Genomic DNA, 19,464 nt, shown 5'->3' on the forward strand with positions numbered 1-19,464 from the left:
CTCACAGCTGCATGGAACCAATGAAGCCTATGTGTGTATGTGCAAATGGGGCCAGCTGCCCCAGCTTTACAGAAGCAACTAAAAAAGTTCAGCGTGATTCATAGCAGAAAGGAAGAAAGAGGTGAAGGACTGATCCTCTCCCTTTTGTATATCCACTGAGTAATCACTTCTTCTGACTGTAGATAATAAGGAAGCTCCTCATCTCATAGTGAAAGACTTTCAATGGTGACCTAAAGGAAGCCTTGAAAACTTTCTGCTTAGTCACCTAGAAACAGAAATGGCAACTCTCAGCGTTTTTACACAGGGAGGAGAGGGGATGGATGACTTAGGAGTACAAATATCTTTTTTGAATCATCATTGTCAGTTCAACTTGAAGGTTTATATGACAGACATGGTCCTTATCATTACTTGCCTGAGCTATGACTACAGTTCTCTCTTCATCCAGTCTCTTTTCTCCCTAATGTACCCACTATTTTGGTCATTTTTTAGTTGTGTCTGACATTTTTATGATCTTATTTGGGTTTTCTTGGCAAAGATACTGGAGTGGTTTGCCACTTCCTTCTTCATTTCATTGAACAGATGAAGAAACTGAGGCAAACAGGATCATTTCCCAGGATCAAGCAGCTAGTATGTATCTGATGCCAGATCTGAACTCAGCAAGACTCATCCACCTGATTTCAGGTCTTGTACTCTATTTACTGTGCCAACTAGTTGCCATGATCCACCCACCCTACAGCTTCCAAATTTATTTTTCTCATGCAAAGATCTGAGAATTTTACTCCTTTGCTCAAGAATCTTCAGTGGCTCCCTAGATATTCTGAATGTCTCTAGGATAAAATATAAACTCATATAGGCCTTTAGAGAACTTCAAAATGACATCTCCCTCTAGTCTTATTATACATTATGACCCTTGTATACATTTAGTATTAATTTGTTTATTGATCATCTCTTCCTAACCATCCCCCCCCAAACCCAACCCCAAATAATGTTTCTTGAGACCAGAATTTGTCTTATTTTATCCTTTATATGTCCATTGTGCAGCATAATATCTTGCTCATAAATAGGAGATGCTAAATAAATGCTTGTTGAATTGAATAACAATATTTTTCATTTCAAATGCTTTTCTACATTTTCTGCCAAAGTCTACACTTTAATTCAAGATTCATCCATTATTTAAGAATGAACATCCCATTTATTTGGGAAGATAATCATGCTAATAGGCTGTTAGTAATATAGTATGGTGAACTGGTTGGACTCGATTTAGAATTTTGCACGAAAAGTTATTCAGCTATTCAAATGATTTCTCTTGTAGATTCCACTGACCTGCAGAAAGAAAGAATAGTCCTATTGAGTGAAAAAAAAATGTACACACACATCTCAGTAATTTTTGTAGAAACCAATAAAAGATACACCTGGAAAGAAAGTGGGTACTCATCAGTTGGAGACTAGTTGAACAAATTGTTTTATGTCAATATTAGTTACCTCATAAGAAATGAGAACTATGAGGAATTTGGAGAAATATGGGGAGATTTGAATGAACTGATGCAAAGAGAAGTAACATACGCAGCTATAGCAATAATATAAATGAGAATGGTAAAAATGAAATTGCTTGGTCATAATAACCAACTTTTTTTTTCCCATTTGGAGAAGATCTGAGGAAATACCTTCTTTCCTTAGTACAGTGGTTGGCAGAACAGTACAGAGGGAGACTATTGCACATGCCACCAGACGTGGTCATTGTGTCAGTTGGCTTTTTTTTTTTAAATCGTTGACTTGTTAATGTTGTTGCTATAAGGGGATAGATCCAGAAATGAACAGGTTGTCAAGATAAATAAAATTTTCATACAAACCTTTGTTTATTCTAGGAATTTTTTTTTACCACTGTTAACTATTAAGAAGAACAAAATATAATTTTTTAAAAATGCAGCTATTTTTGGTCCAATTTAATATTTATTTATTCTCTGTAACATATTTTTCATGGATTTGTCTTCTTGGAAGTTATACTGATAATTTCTTTCTGTTTTTCCCTACAATGTAGAGATATTTTTTAAAGTCTTTTCCAATTTACTAGTAAATCTGTGCTACAGCCAAAAAGTAGTTTGGATGTGATAAATAACCTTATATTGTCGGCTCTTCTCTACCCCAAAGAAAGTCAACATCTCTGTGTCACTTCTTGGTGTTGATGAATTTTTCAGTGGATGTTCTTGATTTTTAGATGGTGTTAAAATTGGTTTATTACTTGTAAGCTCTCTGCAAGGAGGAGACACATTATCAAATAATGATAAACTTCTGTTTCATTAGGCATGTACAAAATATTTCAACATCAACCAGTCGTGTGTGGGTGCTTTTAGAGCACCCCATAACTTTTCATTCTCTCTCTTTCTCTTTCTCTCCCCTTCCATATACTCTTTAAAAGTTGAGTTTTTAAAAAAAATATACTGCTCTTAAAAGAGTTTCTTCCATTATCAGTTGTTACGGGAAGTTCCAGGTCATTGTATTTAATGCTTGGGTGAATTTTGAATTTATAGACATCTTAAGAATGTGTCAACTACAATACAGGTAGGACAGCTTTTTGCTGGCCAGCCTTCATCCCTGGAAGAGGATCAGAATTCATTATTAGTTGATTTTTTTCTTGTATTCATGTTGGTAAATTTTCTCACAGTTTATTTATATGTATGTATGTCTTATTTTTGGGACATGGAATTGACTTTAACAGATAGAGAATGACAATACCAGAGCAAAGTTTTTTCCTAGGTTTTTTTCCCCAAATTCATGGGTTATCACTGAAATGCCACTACTTACATTGTCGTAGAAATGCTAACAACCTGAGTTTTTGGGATACATTAATTCTAATAATTTTCTCTTTTCTCTAATGTACTTAAGTGATGGAAAATTTGCCTCTTGGAATGAATTAAATATTCGCCTTAACTCTTTTAGAAGGTTTCTGTCTCTGTAGTCCAATTAAATGTTACAGTAACAATTATATTATCATAGCTTTGGAGCCTTAATGGTCATTAGATGTCATCAAGTCTACTCTCAACCCCTTTCCTTTACAAATGAGGAACATGGGTTTTTCCAAAGGCATACAGATAGAGGCAGAGCAGAAATTTGAACCCAGGTCATCTTACCATAAGTCCATTATATCATCTTACTACTGCACTGGGGTGCTTTTCCAATTTCCCTTGTGAAGTAAACAGTACAAGTCTCATTATCTCCATTTTACAGGTGAGGAAATTGACACCTGGGGATGTTAAATGCCTTGTCTGTGACCTTACAGCTTAGAAGTGTGGGAACTTGGAGAGCCAGATAAAATCTGAATGAAACAATTAATTTTGTAGAAATACAATTTTAAATAACACTTGAGAGACCTGAAATTAATTAAATTTCATAAGATTTAATCTGTACTGTAAACTTGATTGAAGAAAAATGTGTGCTTAGCATATGAAGATTAAATGAAAAAAGTATGATTGGGGAAGGTAGAGTTGAAAATATCAACAAATAGGAAAGAATGATTATGATTACATATGATTATAGGATTATAACATCTATGCTGACGGTGCAGAGAGGAGAGTAGCCAAGATTTCTAAAAAGCCTTCCAATACCTGTCAGTTTCATCAGCAGTCACATTTCTATGTAAAATGGATTCTCCAGTGATTTTTAATAGGTCAGAGCAAATATACTGGGCATCATTGGTGTGAACTTATTTTCAGTTGGAAGTCTTGAAAACAGAAATCACTGATAAGTCTGAGCTACTGTTTTGTAGCTGCTGCATAGTTTGTCATCTGAATGAGGTTTTGATCACTCTTAGGGGATTTTTTTATGCATTATTTACTCCTTTATCATCAACCACTTTTCTGTAGAGACCTTTCACGTAGATGCACTTTCCAGTAACACCTGACATTCATTTTTAAATGTAGCTTGTAATAGATATTGATTGTCAGTAAACTAAATAAGTGACTGCAATTTAAGATTTGAACCTTGGTCTTCTGCCCAACTAAAATATGGTGATTTGAGAGTACATTAATATTTAAGATACCTTCATAGAGGCACAATTTGTTGGCCATTATTATCCTAATTTCTAGCACTCAAATGCTATTTAAAAGCATTGATGTTACAACTCTATCCTGCTTCATACTCAGTAAGCCTTCCAGAGAGATAGTCAGTACTTTTTCCAAGTATGGCACTAGACTGGCAGACATGAGCTCCTGAGTGCTCATATATTGTCTTTGTCACACACCACTAAGAGAGATTGCTGACACATGGATGTTGTGTATGGGCTGAGTTGTAAGCTGTATACAGATTATAGCCTGATCACGTAAGGCAAAGTTAATGACTCTAGGCATCCCAAACTTTTTTTGTAGCTCTTTTGAGGATGGGAACTTCAGGTGATATGAAAAAGAAGTGGGAAGAGAATTCTCTCTTTACTGCAGGCAGAAAAGGTCTAGTGTTAGTGCTCTCCAAACCATTTAATCTTTTTTAGAGAAATGAATTCTTTATTAGAACACAAAGCTTAACAAAGGGCTGCTTTTTCCAAAGAATTCTATAGGTGTAGCCACCTTTGGGTTAGCTCAGGGTCCTACACATTTACTTTTAGGTGTATTCAGATGACAGTACTTTAGATTGTAGGCTAAGTTCAAGAATAGGGGGTGATCACTGTTTTCTATACATCCCTGTATAAGAGAAAATAGGACAGAGGCAAGTTTTCAGATACTTCAGATCACGATTTCCTTGTTAATTTTCTGTTTTTCTTCCCCCATCCCCTCCTTGACGAAACTCTCAATGAATGGAGGCAACCACCTTCTCTACAATTTATAAACATAGAGAGATTGTTTGGATATTGAGAGAGATTGAGTGACACAACCAGTGTTGAAGTGATTTGCTAACCCCTAAGCCAGCTCTCCACCGACTCCAACACTGCCCTGCCCTTTGATTCTTTTTACTTGGCTTTCTCAAACACCAAATCATGGTCCCAAATATAAACTGTTTATTCAGCATCCTTCAGAATTATAATCTTGTTCAATGTTCTGTATCCTGCAGAGTGCAACCCCTGCATTTGACAGATCCTTTTCTTTTTCCAAGTCAAATGTTCATGATGAACATAGCCAATTAAATGTCTTGCTCATTTCCCTGAGTTATTATCTAGACTGGGGATTTAAAACCCCTGACCAAGCCATTTCCAGAGGCAGGTGGGAGACTCTTAGTGGCCCTACTGGCTGCTGGATCTGTGTGCCAGGAGAAGCAGCCCAGCAGGAGGGGTGGATACCTCCAGCTTCAGCAGCTGCTTTTAAAATGCCTCCTGCTAGTGATGTTTTGTTTCTGGAGCCCTTGACCTTGAGAATAATTTTTGAAGCTCCTGTTTCTCCTATAACTCAACTTTAGCAGCTGCTTCAAAACTTTCCACTGGTGGTGGTCCAGAATCAGGGGTGGGGCACCAGTGACATTTTATTTATTTTTGAAAGACTTTCCAACCTTAGATCTAGGTTCTGAGCATATGCACATGCACACCAAACATAACAAAAGAAGCAGCATTTCACCTTGTGGGTGAGTCACTCAGTCTCTCTGAAAATGTATACGTACCTGGGAAATGGGGATAATAATAGGATATGTGCCCTTCTACCCCTTAGGTTTTTTATTTTTTAAGGATCAGATGAAATTATGTCACCTTTTAAAATTTGAAAGTTCTATAAAAATATGAATTCTTTTGTCACTAACTTGATGTATAACCGTTAGGGGAAGTCCATTTAAAACATGTTGGCACCTCAGTTTTCTTATATATAAAAAAGGGATCTGTGTGATTTGAGCTGGAGAATCTCTAGTGGCCCTCTTTGACCCTTCTGCTTTTTTCTCTTTCTTTTGATTTTTTTCCCCAACTGTCTTGCGTCATTTGGCCATTTCAAATAGTAAGTCACAGGTATTTAGGTTTTTTGTTATTGATGTTTTGTATGTACACTCATCCATGTGTGTTCATGTATGGTTGTGTGTGTGATTTTTTTCTCAAGGGGAAGGAGGTGGGAGGGAGCTAGAGTCCAAGACATCCATGTAGAATCTAGTATAAGGTATAATTTTAAATTTCATATTATGTGGAACTTTAACGTTAACAGAAATGGCTGCCTTTTTCCTTTTCTCTTTCACCTATTCACTGCCTAATTTTTTCTCTCCTCAACAGAAAGAGCAAAGCAGAGAGGGGAAAAAACTGTCACATGATTCCACATTCCCAAATACTCTGAAATAATGGATGACAAATACAACTTTTATAGAAGATGAGAAAGACTATTATTCCTTGATTTAACCTACCTCTGGGCATTTGTGCCCGACGTAGGAGGCATATACATCACACGTACATCTAAATTCAGATTTAGTACAATAGGAAAGGTCATGTTAAACATTCGTTTCTTTTGAACCTTGTCTGTGTTTCTGTACCCATATCTTTGCCACGATGATGCCTCCTTGGTGGAAAATTCCAGGGCCCTATCTGCCAAGAAGGAGTTTCAATGGTCAGGAATAACTGAATTTTTGAATTAGGTGAGATTTATTCAGGTGTGATAGGAAAATGAAAAATGAATTACGTTTCTGGCATTCTGATTTTCCATTTTTGCCAGATGAGTTTGTTTCATTTTTGCGTTCCCATGTCCTCCTTTCCTTGGTTTTCTGCAAGCATTTCCTTAGTAGCAAAATGAAATTTAAATGAGCAGTGAGCCTCTTCAGTCACTGCACTATATGTGTATTGCTTCAAAACTGATCGCTGAACAATGAAATTGTACTTTTTATGATGTGCATGAAGTTCTTGTTGGTAGATAAATGGATCTATGACCTCCATCTCTAAGATAGCCGACTGTTCATTTCATGATAGTTCTTTACCACCTCTAACTCAAATCTTAATCATTTTCCTTTTCAGTACCTATTTAGGCAGGTAGGTCTGTCTGTCTGAATTCTCCCACTCTACGTACACACCAGGTTTATTGTCCCGAATCTGTCCTCTTTCTGGATATTCCATCAAAATATGATAGCTGGCCTCACACCTTTCTTTTCAGTACTTCACCTTCAGCTTTCTGGCTTAAATCACCTTGATTCTAGTGCAGACTAGCCTTGCTGATCTAGCATCTACCAGATCGGGAGAAAATAAAGCTCACTGATATCAGGAGATCAGATCTCAAAATAAACTGAATCTCTCCCACTACATACAGTTGACTTTAAGATGTAAGTCTTAAAAGGAGTCAACTAAATGCAGTGATTTGCAGTCAACACACAAAAAAAGGACATCTTGTGATTGGTAACATCACACTAAACAGCTAAATAAAAAGGGAGAAATTCAGTTAATTTTTTTTTGTCTACATGATATATCTATCATGGTATATGTCTAGGTAGTGAGAATAGCCAAAATGGTGACTTTTTTCCCTCTTCCATCCCAATGCTTGGTATGCTATATGCACACTCTTGAATTTTTAACATCTGATATTGATTTTGGTTTTTGGTAGGTGGAAGGATAACTTACAAAAGTTATTTAATTAGTGTGACTCCTTTACTTCTGAAAGGAGAATTTAAAAAAAATAGCAAAAAATAAAATTTTAACGTGAAAACTGCCTGAGAATAGATGAGACTATGCAAATTATATGAAAATATATTTATGGCATTGCTATTTATTGCATCTACTTGGAGCCCTAAGACGATTCTAATCTATATCCTGATATAGGACGTAGAAATTCCATAAAAATATAAAACATAAAAAAATGAACAAAATACCCTCACCATTGATCTATAATTAGCAACAACTGTTCATTCAAAATGAAAACTAGAATTTAATCTCTCTCATTCTTTTCAGCTGGACATTATTTTAATAAACAGAAAATAGTCAACTTGTTTAGAATAATTAGATTTAGAATAGTTAGAATATGAGCTCCTTGTGGGTATTGACTGTTTTACTTCGGTGTTCCCATCCATGTTGCTTAGCATAGTGTCTAACTTAATAAACTCTTACTGAAGCACAGAGATGATAAAACCAGAAAGAGTATAGCATTGTTTCTAACTTATCTCTATCCAGGGTCACTCTAAAGTTAGCTTGCTTCTTGGTCATTTACGTGGAAGGTCAGCTATCCCACTTCTTTGAAACGTTGGATTTCCTTGAATCTCTTATTTTGATTCAGAACCTTCGATACTGTGGTTTTTTTGTATGCCAAATTTCAGGCATATGTGAGTGGTAAAGCAATTTTATTTGAAATTTATTAAATTTAACAGTGTTAAACGAAAGCTGAAAACATCCTCCATGTTGCCATCGCTTCTTTATTATACTCATTCCTGAGTTATGTATAACATTGTTCCAATTGAAAAAAACAAATGACCCATTTATTAAGTGTGCAGTCAATACTTTTCAAACTAATAATGGATAAGCGCTCACAATAAACTGACAGCAGTAAAAGGTTGCTGAAGTGGTGCATGCTTTTCCTGTGCAGTCCCAGGAGCCCAAAGTATTTATTACCTGAGAACAAAGAACCTTAGAGTTCAAGGTAAGTGACTGTGTATGAAATGGCTAATCAGAAGTCTAATAAAGCAACAAATAGTAGAAACACTGTCTACAATCTGCTCCTAGCTAGGTGTGCTCTGAAGTCAATTTTCCTTCCTCCTTAGGCTCTCTATCCCTCTGGTCTTTTTCAAAATGAAGACATGCCTAGATCATCTTATGTTCCCTTTGTACCCATTAGCCACCAAGATTTTCCCTTACTCCTCAATGGTTGATAAAAGTTTACAATTTAAATCTGATTTAAATTGTCAGCATATTATTTAAAGCACTTGCTACGAACAAGTCTTTGTGCTTTTTTAACCTTTAACCTTGAGGAAATGTTACATTATTATATTTTTATACTGGGATTAGAACTTCAACTTCCAGTCTTTGCTGTGGCATACCCTTTTCTCATAGCCATAGTATACTGGCATTTCCATATCTATAAAAATATTGAACAATGAATTAGAAGTTTTTCTTGTTTTTTATATATATATATATGTATATATATCATATGTAAACTTTGCTTTATACTCATTGGTATTTCATTGCATAAGACCATAGATTTAGAGCTGAAAGATATCTTTGAGATCATTTAGTCCAGTGCTCTCCTTTGGACAGTAAGGAAATTGAACCCTGAAGAGATCTCCTTTGGTTTTGATTCATAATTTCTTGATTTTTCATGAAATCATTAGCTTCCATCTGCACCATTCTAATCTTAAATGAATTATTTTCTTAAGGAGCTTTTATTCTAATCTTAAATGAATTATTTTCTTCAGGAGCTTTTGGATCTCCTTTTGCTTCTGGCCAGTTCTGTTTTTTAGGGCTTTCTTCTTCTCATTGGCTTTTTGGATCTCTTTTGTCTTTTGAGTTAGTCTATTTTTTAAAATGTTATTTTCTTCAGCATTTTTTTTGTCTCCTTTAGGAAGTAGTTAACTCATTTTTCATGATTTTCTTGCATCACTCTCATTTCTCTTCCCCATTTTTGCTCTACTTCTCTACTTGATTTTCAAAATCCTTTTTGAACTCTTCCATGGCCTGAGACCAATTCTTATTTTTCTTGGAGGCTTTGGATGAAGGGATTTGACTTTGTTTCCTTCTGTTTGCATGCTTTGCTCTTCCTTGTTGCCAAAGTGAGATTCTATAGTCTGATTCTTTTTTTGTTTTTTGCTCATTTTCACAGTTATTTACTTGACTTTTGAGCTCTTGGTCAAGGTAGTTCTCTGCTTCTGGTGGAGGTAGGGGGTGTGTTGTCAGCTGCTAGATTCCGCCACAGTCCGTGGGCCTAGAACTCCAGAAACGGTTGCTGTCTCTGCCCCTGCTGCTACTGTGGCTGCCGCGGGTTCCTCTGCCCTTCTCCCCCCTCAACTGCCCTGGGACTGGGGCTGGACCACACCACTCTAACACACTGGCCCCACAGGCCTTTCAGTTTGTCTGCGTTTTGGGGTCATGAAGTCTAGAAACTGCTACAGGTATGAGAGAGTCATGCTCCCCAAGGCCTTCTTAGGTCCTGTCTGTGCCTGCGTGGTCCATTCTGGACTGCCCCCGTCCCTACTGTGGTGCGATAGATACTTCCTGGAGACCTTCCAAGCTGTCTTGGGCTGGAGATTTGCTTCACTCCATCATTTTGTGGATTCTGCAGCTCCAGAATTTGTTTAGAGCCATTTTTTAACAGATGCTTGGCTGGGCTTGGGGGCAGTGGTATAGAAAGTGCAGACTTACTCTGCTGTCTTGGCTCCGCCCCTCCCTGAAGATCTCTCTCAAGTAGGAAGTAGAGGGAAGACAATAGGGTAGGTAGAGCAAGGGTTCATTCAACAGCAAAAGATCTTGGGTTCAATTCTGCCCCGTATTCATACTTGGGCAAATCATTGAAATTCACTGGTTTTTCTTGATCTGTAAAATGAGGGGGTTGGAATAAAAGACCTCCAAATATCTTTCCAGCTCTTGACCCACAATCCTAAGTAGGAGAGCCAGAACTTGAACCCAGGTAACTCCTTTGAAGGACGAGGTAGGAGGCTCAGTGGATAGACCACTGGGCCTGGAGTCAGGAAGACCTGAATTCATATCTGGCCTCAGACACTTTCTAGCTCTATGACTTTGGGCAAGTCACTCAACCTCTATTTGCCTCCGTTTCTGATCTCTAAAAATGTGGACACACTGGAAAAGGAGATGGCAAACCACTCCAGGATCTTTGCCAAGAAAACCCCAAGATTTCGTAGAGTTAGACCCAACTGGACAGAAACAATTCATTTGAAGATACTAATAAATTATTTATATTGCATTTTAAGATTTGTCATGTACTACACATATATTATTTCCTTTGATCTTTTCTACAGTGTTCTGATGTAGGCACTATCATGATCACTGTTATAGATGAGGAAATGGGGACTGAGAGATGGTCACACAGTAAGTGTGTGAGACATGAGGCGAACTCAGATCTTACTGACTATCCTTTCATCTGATTTCTAGATGTTTGGAAGCATGATATCGATTTGTAAAAATAGGTCTATCTTTTACTGAATCAGTCTAGGGGTATTCATTCCCCTTTTAAAATTTAGTACTAGGGTATTTTGAAGGACAATTTATTAGTAGGAGTCATTAGGAAGCAGCATAATTAGTCATGTTGTCGCTTCAATCACTTTTGTAAATAAGTAAACAGAATTGAATAATACCTATAAAACTCTTGGTTCCAGTGATTTGGCTTTTTGGCTTTTTTTCATGCTGGAGGCTCACTACCTTTCCTCCGTTTTGTTAACACTGGGGAGGAAGAGGAGGAGGGCAGTAGGATGAATTTTCTTCAGACGAGGAGAGGTGAAGCCTGTTTGAATTAAGGATATTGATTTTTTCATTGAGTAATTTAGAGTGTCATGCATGACTCAAGAATTCCTGATGATGTGACCTTAACATATGTGTTTTCCTTCATTGCTATTTACAGCCGACTGTATTCCAGTTCATGACATTGAACACATGGGTCTTCAATCAATATCAATTCTGTGTGACATAAAAATAGGTGCTTTTCTATACTATGATATATAAAACCAAGCCTACTCAGAAATTGGATAAATGGAATTCAAATTCATATAAGTCCTTGTAAAACTTACTTATATAGGCTAGTTCTAGCCAGTGAATAACCAGAATCTTTAGAACAGTCAAATCCTGGTCAACTCTGTTGATCTTTGCCCATTTAGAGACAGGGATGGCTTGTTAAGTTGAATATAGTTAGTATGATGAAGATGATGATGGTGATGGTAGCTTGCATTTTATATTGTGCTTACTATGTGTAAGACACTGTTCTGAGCGCTTTACAAATTATTGCCTTACTTGATTCTCATAGCGACCTTGGGACATAGGTGCTGGTTTTATCCCCATTTTATATGTGACATAATTAAGGCAGAGATTAAGTGACTTGCTAAGAGTCACACAGCTATCAAGTGTCTGTGGCTGTATTCAAACTCAGATCTTGCTCACTCTAGCAGATAAGTGCTCCAGTTTGAAAATGTGCTGATCTGTATTCCCCCCCCCCCTTTTTTTGGCACCTGCTGTCATGGGGTAAAAACATCCCAATCTGTCAATGAATCCTGAATCAGTGGAATGGTTTAAAGACTCCAAGCTTTCAAATATCCTTCTAAGTGGAGTGTTACAGACACAGAATGTTAGTAACTCATTATCTTGGGACTTGAAGACATTTTGATTTTCAAATTTCCTATTAAAATCTAACTACCCCAGAGAAAGGTAAAAATCCCAAGATATTAGCAAGGTAGGATTGACAGTAAGATGAGAGCAAATCCTTTTCTATAATGAAATAGAGGAGTAGCAAGAGAATTTATTTATGAGAAATCTATTTGTAGAATTGGAACTCAGCCCCTGTTCTGGCTTCCGTTCAAGACCTCAGTTTATGACAAAAAGCTGGTTTCATTTGAAACTGCATTTTTTTGGTTAGAAAGAAGGCAGTAAGGTTTCAGATTCCTCTCGAGTACATAAATTTCTCCTGTCTTGAAAGAAAATAACTGGAAAAACTGTAAGTCACATTCTGTATTATTTATATTACAATGGTTAGGTTTATTTGCTTGTAAATCAACCTGATTATTACCTTTGTAAATTGGTGAATAATTGAATTTCAACAGTGAGTAATAAGACATATGTGTAAAGTTATTCTGTATTTTAAATATAATATTACATTCCACTTAAAGGTCGATAGATGGTGCAGTCAGAGTGCTGGACCTGGTATCAGGAACACCTGAATTCAAATCCAGACTCTCACAGTTCCTACCTTTGTAACCCTGGGTGAATCACCTAACCTCTTTCTACTTCATTTTTCCTCATCTATAAGATGTCCTAGGGTTTTTGTGAGGATCATATTATATATTTGTAAAGTGTGTGTAGTAGGTATGTAATTATGTTTTCTTTTCTTCCTTCAAAGGAACCGTAACAACTAACTTACTGATTTCCTTGTATTGATCTCATTTATTTTATATTCAAGCTGTATTTTTTTCTACATACATTCATATGTACTTGTCTTCCTTGATAGATTTTCATTTTTGTCTTTAGATTGCAGCATCTAGCTTAGTGACTTGGCCAGTAGTAAATACCTACTTTTTTGTGTTTGTTGATTGAGATCAAGTGTATTCTAGAAGAGGATATAGATGTACAAAGTAAGGATATAATTTTTGTAGAAGCTATTAATAGTAAGTTTGTTTCTTTATAAAAAAAAAAAGAACTGGTGAGCCCAGGGAATTGTAAATGTTCCCGATATCCTGGTGGGTTTGGAAGGATTTGATTTGTTTATCATCTGTGAACCTCATTGAGGCCACACCATCAAATCACTGTGGAGGTCCAGCCATGGTCCCAGGAGCTCACCTTCCATGCATTCACTTGATGTTCAGCAGAGAGCTGGCTGCCATTTCCCCTTAATATATACTCTTCTAGCATAATAAATGGTTGTTGAATTAAATGCTTCTTTTCTTTCCTGTGTTTGAGGAACAAACTACAGATTTTTCTTCCTTTAAAAGAGGCACCTTTGATCACCTCTTGATCATATAAAGGTAAATCTCCTAGGAGGAGATCTAGTGAACTAAATAAATAGTCTTTCTTAAGATATGCCTTAAAGTTTCAATTTCTTAAAAAGGAAACATCCTAACATGAGGATTTTTTTTTTTTGCAAATTTACTGCTTTCCAAATAGACTTAAATTCTAACGTGGAATTTTATACCATTTAATTCTTCCTTAGAAAGAGGAGAAATTCTGGACATTTTCTTTTCCTTGGATGATTATACTGAGGAATTCTATTTCTTGTCTATAGAGCGCCTTAGGCAAGTGTTAGTGTTTTGCACATTGTAGACACTTTATGTTTTCGGACCTGTGGATTTAATTGAAAAAAAATTAATGTAGTATAGTTATGAAAGCCTAGATTTAGAGTCAAAAGACCTTGCTTCCCATTTAGATTCTGCTACTTCCTGTCTCTGCGAACTGGGGGAAATCATTTAATCTCTCTGGCTGCTTTCCTGTAGAATGAATGGACCTTCTCCACTTAACATTTTTGGATCCTGTGATCAAAGCTGCTGATTGACAAGTATCTAGTAATGTAGAGTTGGCTGTGTGTTTTCTGTCGGTTATCACACTCGATCTCCAGAATGACTCAGATAGCAAGTGAAAGTGTTAGCTCCCTCATTTCACAGAAGCAGAAATGGGTACTGTTTCCTCATCACTGGTCATACTACCTTGGACATATTGGAGGTTCTCCTTTCCTGTCCGTTGAATGAACTCAGGACTGTCAACACTAAACTTCTTAATCGCCTTGAGTTCATAATAGTTCGTTAACAAGTTTCAGTATACAGTTGTTGAATTGACTTTGATTTATATTATCAACTTCATTCTTCAGGTGGAAAAACTGAAACTCATAAAGATTAGGTAATTTTTCCATTTTTGCGAGCCAGTTATTGGTCTGGTTAGTAATATAAAGTAGGCATTTTGAATCTGTTTCTATTAAAAACTTATTACCTATAATTTTTAAACAATAAAAAGTCTCAGATTGCCTTCTTGCATTCCTGACTCATTTTCTTTCCAGACATTTATGACTTTATGATTTTGTAATTTTTTAGTTATACTCTAGCAACTATATTAAAATGTTGAAGTTAGGGAAAAAATAACTTAATTACTAATAGCTTAATTATTGTAAATAAAATTCCTAATTCTGGCCAGTTTTATACTGCCGGGTAATGTTGAAATGAGCTATATATAGAGAGCATATGCATATGAACATATGTTTATGAATATACATAAAATTTATGACTATGTAAAGAATAGACATAGAGCACAAAGCTTTTTACTGTCTAAAGTGCAGGTAACATATTTAAATGATTGCTTTTTCCCCCCTCTGTATAAATACTTACTTTGTATTATTTACTTCTTCAGGGCTTCCTGTAGTCTCCCTGTAGAATCTTCTATCAGGTGATTTAATTACTCTTCAGAAGTAAGGTCTTGCTCTGAAAGGATGTGTCTAGTTTTTTTGGGGAAGCTTTTCTCTAGTTAATCATTACTCCAATTTGGTCTCCTTTGAAAGAACAAAGACCAAGTACAAATAAATGGACAATGTTCTGTAGGGAGAGAGAGGCAGTGTGTTGTTGTGTTGAATGGAAAACTAGCCTTGAAGTCCCAAGATGTGTGGACACAGGCAAGTTATGGACCATCTCAATAGCCAGGCGACTTTCTAAGGCTCTTACGTTGTAGGAGAGTGGTTGAGTTGCTTTGGTGGAAGGGATTTTCTCCTGTGGCCTTTCCTACACTAAGAAAATCATGGAATTCTAGTTTGTTGAAGGCAGAGTATTTCATTTTTGCCTTTGCATCACCAGTACCTGTGCCTGGCACATAGTGGGCATTTGATAAGTGTTAAGTGAAGTGAACTGAATAGAAAGTGTGTGTTCCTCCTTCATTGTGGAAGAAGACCATGCCATCAGAAAAATGATGACATGACTTGCACTTGACTTTGTTTTGAGTGAGGGAGAGCTGTGCAGGTCACCAACCTCACTTCTCCTCCAGAGCCATCTGAATCCAGTGACTAGATATTTTTCAGGATGACTGGAGATGTTCCAGGATGAGGCAATTGGGATTAAGTGACTTGCCCAGGGTCACACAGCTAGTGAGTGTCAAGTGTCTGAAGTGAGATTTGAGCTCAGGTCCTACTGACTCCTGCACTGATGCTCTATCCACTGCATCACCTAACATGTAGATAGAGAAAAAAGGGATAGTGCCTGGACTTTAGTATGGGAAACTTTGTGGGGTTGAAGCACCCTCTACCAGCACATCTTAGCTTCTCCTCTGTAGGTTAAGAGTTTTGTTTAGAGAGCTCTTACTGCGACTTAAGTGATTTGCCCTTGGAATAAATGCTCTTAATCAAAAGAGCAAAAGGTTGTGAACAGAACCCTCTAATTCCTACTTAGGATTCTCAATAAAACAGAGTTTTAAAAAATCAAAACACAACATTGTTGCAGGTTTGAATCAGTAATGGTGGAGTGGAGTGTTGGTAGCCAACCACTTGACCTCTTCAAATGACCGTTTGGTGAAACTTTGATTTTCTCCTTTGGGTAGCCTCCTGAAACCATAGTCTGACACGCAGGGCACAGCTTCTCACCATCTTCCCCTTGTGTTTTTAGGCCAAGTTCTACATTAGTTGTTTTGTGTACTTATGAAATAATACCCAACCGACCATAATCCCTGTTTAGCAATGAGTGTTGCACAAAAGAAAAATGTGCAAATTTATAAATTTGGGTTCTGATTACACTTTTGTTGTGACCAAACACATCCATTCCCTTAGTGTAAGGACTGCTTTATATCTCTGTTAAGTGTCAGCTTGTAAAAGTGTTGGCTAAGCCTTTGGCCCCTGTTAGCGAATGCTAAATGAGTGAAATTTAAGCACATGTTAAGTAACTCAGCTATAAATAGACATGCAAAAGCAAATCATTTAAAAGACTTTTTTTAACAGTTATAAAGAAAACATGAATACATGCCTTGGCGAATCATCTTTTTTCTCTTACAGATACCAGTATTTAGTCTTTAGGACTGGCATCATTTCTGAATATCATATTCTCTCTGACGTTTACACGTTCTGTGTTTGTTTTCATTTTTAAACGTGTGTCAAGGTAGGACAGTCGAGCTGGATGGGATCTCGGAGGTGGCCAGGCCGCCCTTTCCCCACCTTTTTTTTTTTTTAAACAGGAGAGGAAATGGAAACCCAGGGATGCTATGGGACTTGCACAGCAGTATACCTCATACAAACAAAAGAATCCAAATAAGATTGTGGACGCAGGAGCTCCAACTGGACCTTGTAGTCTAGAATAGACATCAATTACAAAAATGATACAGTGACCGGGTGGAACGTCCCCCAGCCAATGGGGAGCTGGGTAGCGCTGAACTTCTGAGGAGTTTCTCTAACAAACCCAATCCAGCTCTTCTGAAAATCAACTCCAAATGCTCCTGCTTTTCTTGGGTCTCCTTAATCCATTGTAGCCTCAGGCCGGTGAAAAGCTACTTTGACAAAATTTACCAAGTTATAAAGCAAATACTTTCTTAGGGTTTTTTGGACACTGATATTGTGTAGTAATTACATTTTATGAGCTTAATTAAATAACATTTAGGTAAAAGGGCCCCATAAAGGGGATTGGAGCTCAGGTCCTTGAGCCAAAACAAAGGCAGCGCTTCCTCCCCCGGCCCCCCTTCCCTCCACCTGCTTGGAGAAGGCAGTATTTCTTCAGACAGCCCTCCTAATTGCCCTGGTGCGCCTGGGTCGGGCCTCAGGAAAGGCCCACAGCATCTGGGAAGCTGGCAGCAGAATGATATTTCCAGGCAGGCACAGGGTTGCAGGGAGCGAGCCAATCGCCAGCTTTGTGTGAGCAGCTGAGAGCTTGCCTGGGGATGGCCAGGGTGTTCAGTGACACAGACCTGAGGCCCGAGCCCGGGCACGGTGGGTGAGCAGAGCTCTGCGAGGGTAGGGGCAATATTTATAGACCACTCTGCCCCCAGCCACCTCCAGGAGAGGGCCAGGCCAGGCAGGCAGGCAGGCAGGCAGGCAGGCGGGAGAAAGAGCCTGCGGGGCAGGAGGCCACTTGGAGCTTGGGCTCCCCTGCTGAAAGAAAGAATGCCTTCTTGACCATGAGGTCCAAGCTTTCCCTGCTGAATCATAACCGTTTGGCACTGAGGATGACCAGGGAGGCAGGACGGGATAAGAGAGCGAGTCCGCCTTGAGTCCCAAGGTAAGTCAGGAGGGGAGTTGGCACTTTCCTGCTTTGCCCACTTCTGGGGACCGGCTGGCCGGCCACCTGATGGAGAAGCGCTCTCCAGGCTGTGCCCAGGGGTGGGCGCCCCGTCCTGGGCAGTGGCATGCAGGGTGTGTGGGAGAGAGGGGGACAGCGCACCTGAATTACAGGATGGCGTGCCATTTCCTATCAGACAGACTGCACCAGCTCCTTGTTACCCATCCCTCTTTGAGGTTGGGGGGGAAGGAGTCCAAGTAATTGAAACATCAGGATAACCAGTTAGTAAGTTCCTCCTGACCCTCAAGCTGGCATCTGCGCATATCTGTGAAGAAGCATAGAAAGAGCTTACGGATTTCAAATGTCATTTAAATGGAAAACTCTGAAGGAAAGAAATTGGATACCAGGGGAACGTTCCAGAAGTTTTGAGTATAGGTAGTAGACATTCTGAAATAAAGCAAGAAGTGCCAAAGCCAGTCATTGGTAAAGATTCCGAGCATCAGGCAAGAGATGCGATTTCAGTCATCTTTTTAATCCTGAGATGAAAGACGTTCCAGAGGGCTCAGCGCGTTTCTCTCTTTGTGCTCATGTGTACTGTTAACATGCTTCCTCCCCATTACATATATGACTTTGAAATGTCACTACTATGTATTTTGAATTTCTTTGATTTTTTTCAGTTCCAGGGTATCATTAAAAATATCAACGAGCTCAGGGAGCATATTCATCTAAATATTTTCTCACTTCAACAGATTCTAAAATCTGTATACTTCTGTTTTATGACGTTTAGTTTTGAAAATAAGTACTAAGATAACTTTATTAAAAGGAAACGGCCATAGGCATTAATGAGGGGAACAGATTCATTGATTAATGAATTATCTCCTAACATTCCTGAAGCTTTTTTTTTTTTTAAATTAAGGCAATCTGTACTTGGATATATGTTTTCATTTTTACATTATGAATGGTGACTGATAATGTCTTCAGGAGGTGGGGTTAAATATAGTGTCCCTTTATTTGTTAATTACAAAAAATTAAGTTAAAGTTCCCTTTAAGTTTGAACCGAGATTGTCCAGTGAGATGCACCAAAAGAGGGGAACAATACTTTGATTACTGTTAATCAGATGCTAATGCATATGTATTACAAATTGCGCATATTCAAAATCTAACCATTTTACAAATGAGCTTGCCCTGACAGTATTTAATAATAGTTAGCACTTATATAACCCTTTAAGGTTTGCAAAGGGCTTTCTTATTTTGTACTCAGAGCAACCCTAAGAGTGGGTGCTAATATTATTCCCACTTAACAAATGAAAAAGCTGAGGCAGACTGGTTAAGTGACTTGCCCAGGGTCACACAGCTAGTAAGTGCTGGATACTTGATCTTCCTGACTCTAGGCTCAGAGCTATGCACTATGCCCCCTAGTGTTATGAGACACAAATATCAGACAGAGCCCTTCCATAGGGGAAAAAAAGTCTTATAAAATAGTAAAGGCAGCTTTAATTGCCCTTTTTTTGGGGGGGGGGGCAAAAAGCTAAGTAAATGTGATTAAAAAGCAATTGAACATTTAAAAATAAGATGTCTGTCACCTCATTAAAATTGTTTGAATTTTTTATCTTTAATTCAACAAAAATGTTGTCCTTTGAAAAATAATTGCATTTTTAAATTTTTAAATTAGGGTAGTTTTTTGGGGGGGGAAGTTTGTGGCGGTCAAGACCAAGTGTTGCCCAC

The 19,464-nt window shown here is 37.9% G+C and overlaps 1 protein-coding gene across 10 annotated transcripts in view; it reads left to right on the forward strand.

Annotated features, from left to right (window-relative positions):
• Positions 1-19,464, forward strand: part of BMPR1B (bone morphogenetic protein receptor type 1B) — a 480,264-nt gene that overhangs the window by 268,505 nt on the left and 192,295 nt on the right. The window contains exon 1 of one of the 10 annotated variants that reach the window (XM_072624695.1): positions 8,980-17,739. The exons of the other annotated variants lie outside the window; for them this stretch is intronic. The gene's annotated coding sequence lies outside the window, so the exon portion shown is untranslated. Of the gene's footprint in view, positions 1-8,979; positions 17,740-19,464 lie in introns of those variants that run through there. 10 annotated transcript variants of the gene reach the window in all.

The sequence above is a fragment of the Notamacropus eugenii genome, chromosome 7 (genome assembly GCF_028372415.1).
Source record: "Notamacropus eugenii isolate mMacEug1 chromosome 7, mMacEug1.pri_v2, whole genome shotgun sequence".
NCBI classification, from domain to species: domain Eukaryota; kingdom Metazoa; phylum Chordata; class Mammalia; order Diprotodontia; family Macropodidae; genus Notamacropus; species Notamacropus eugenii.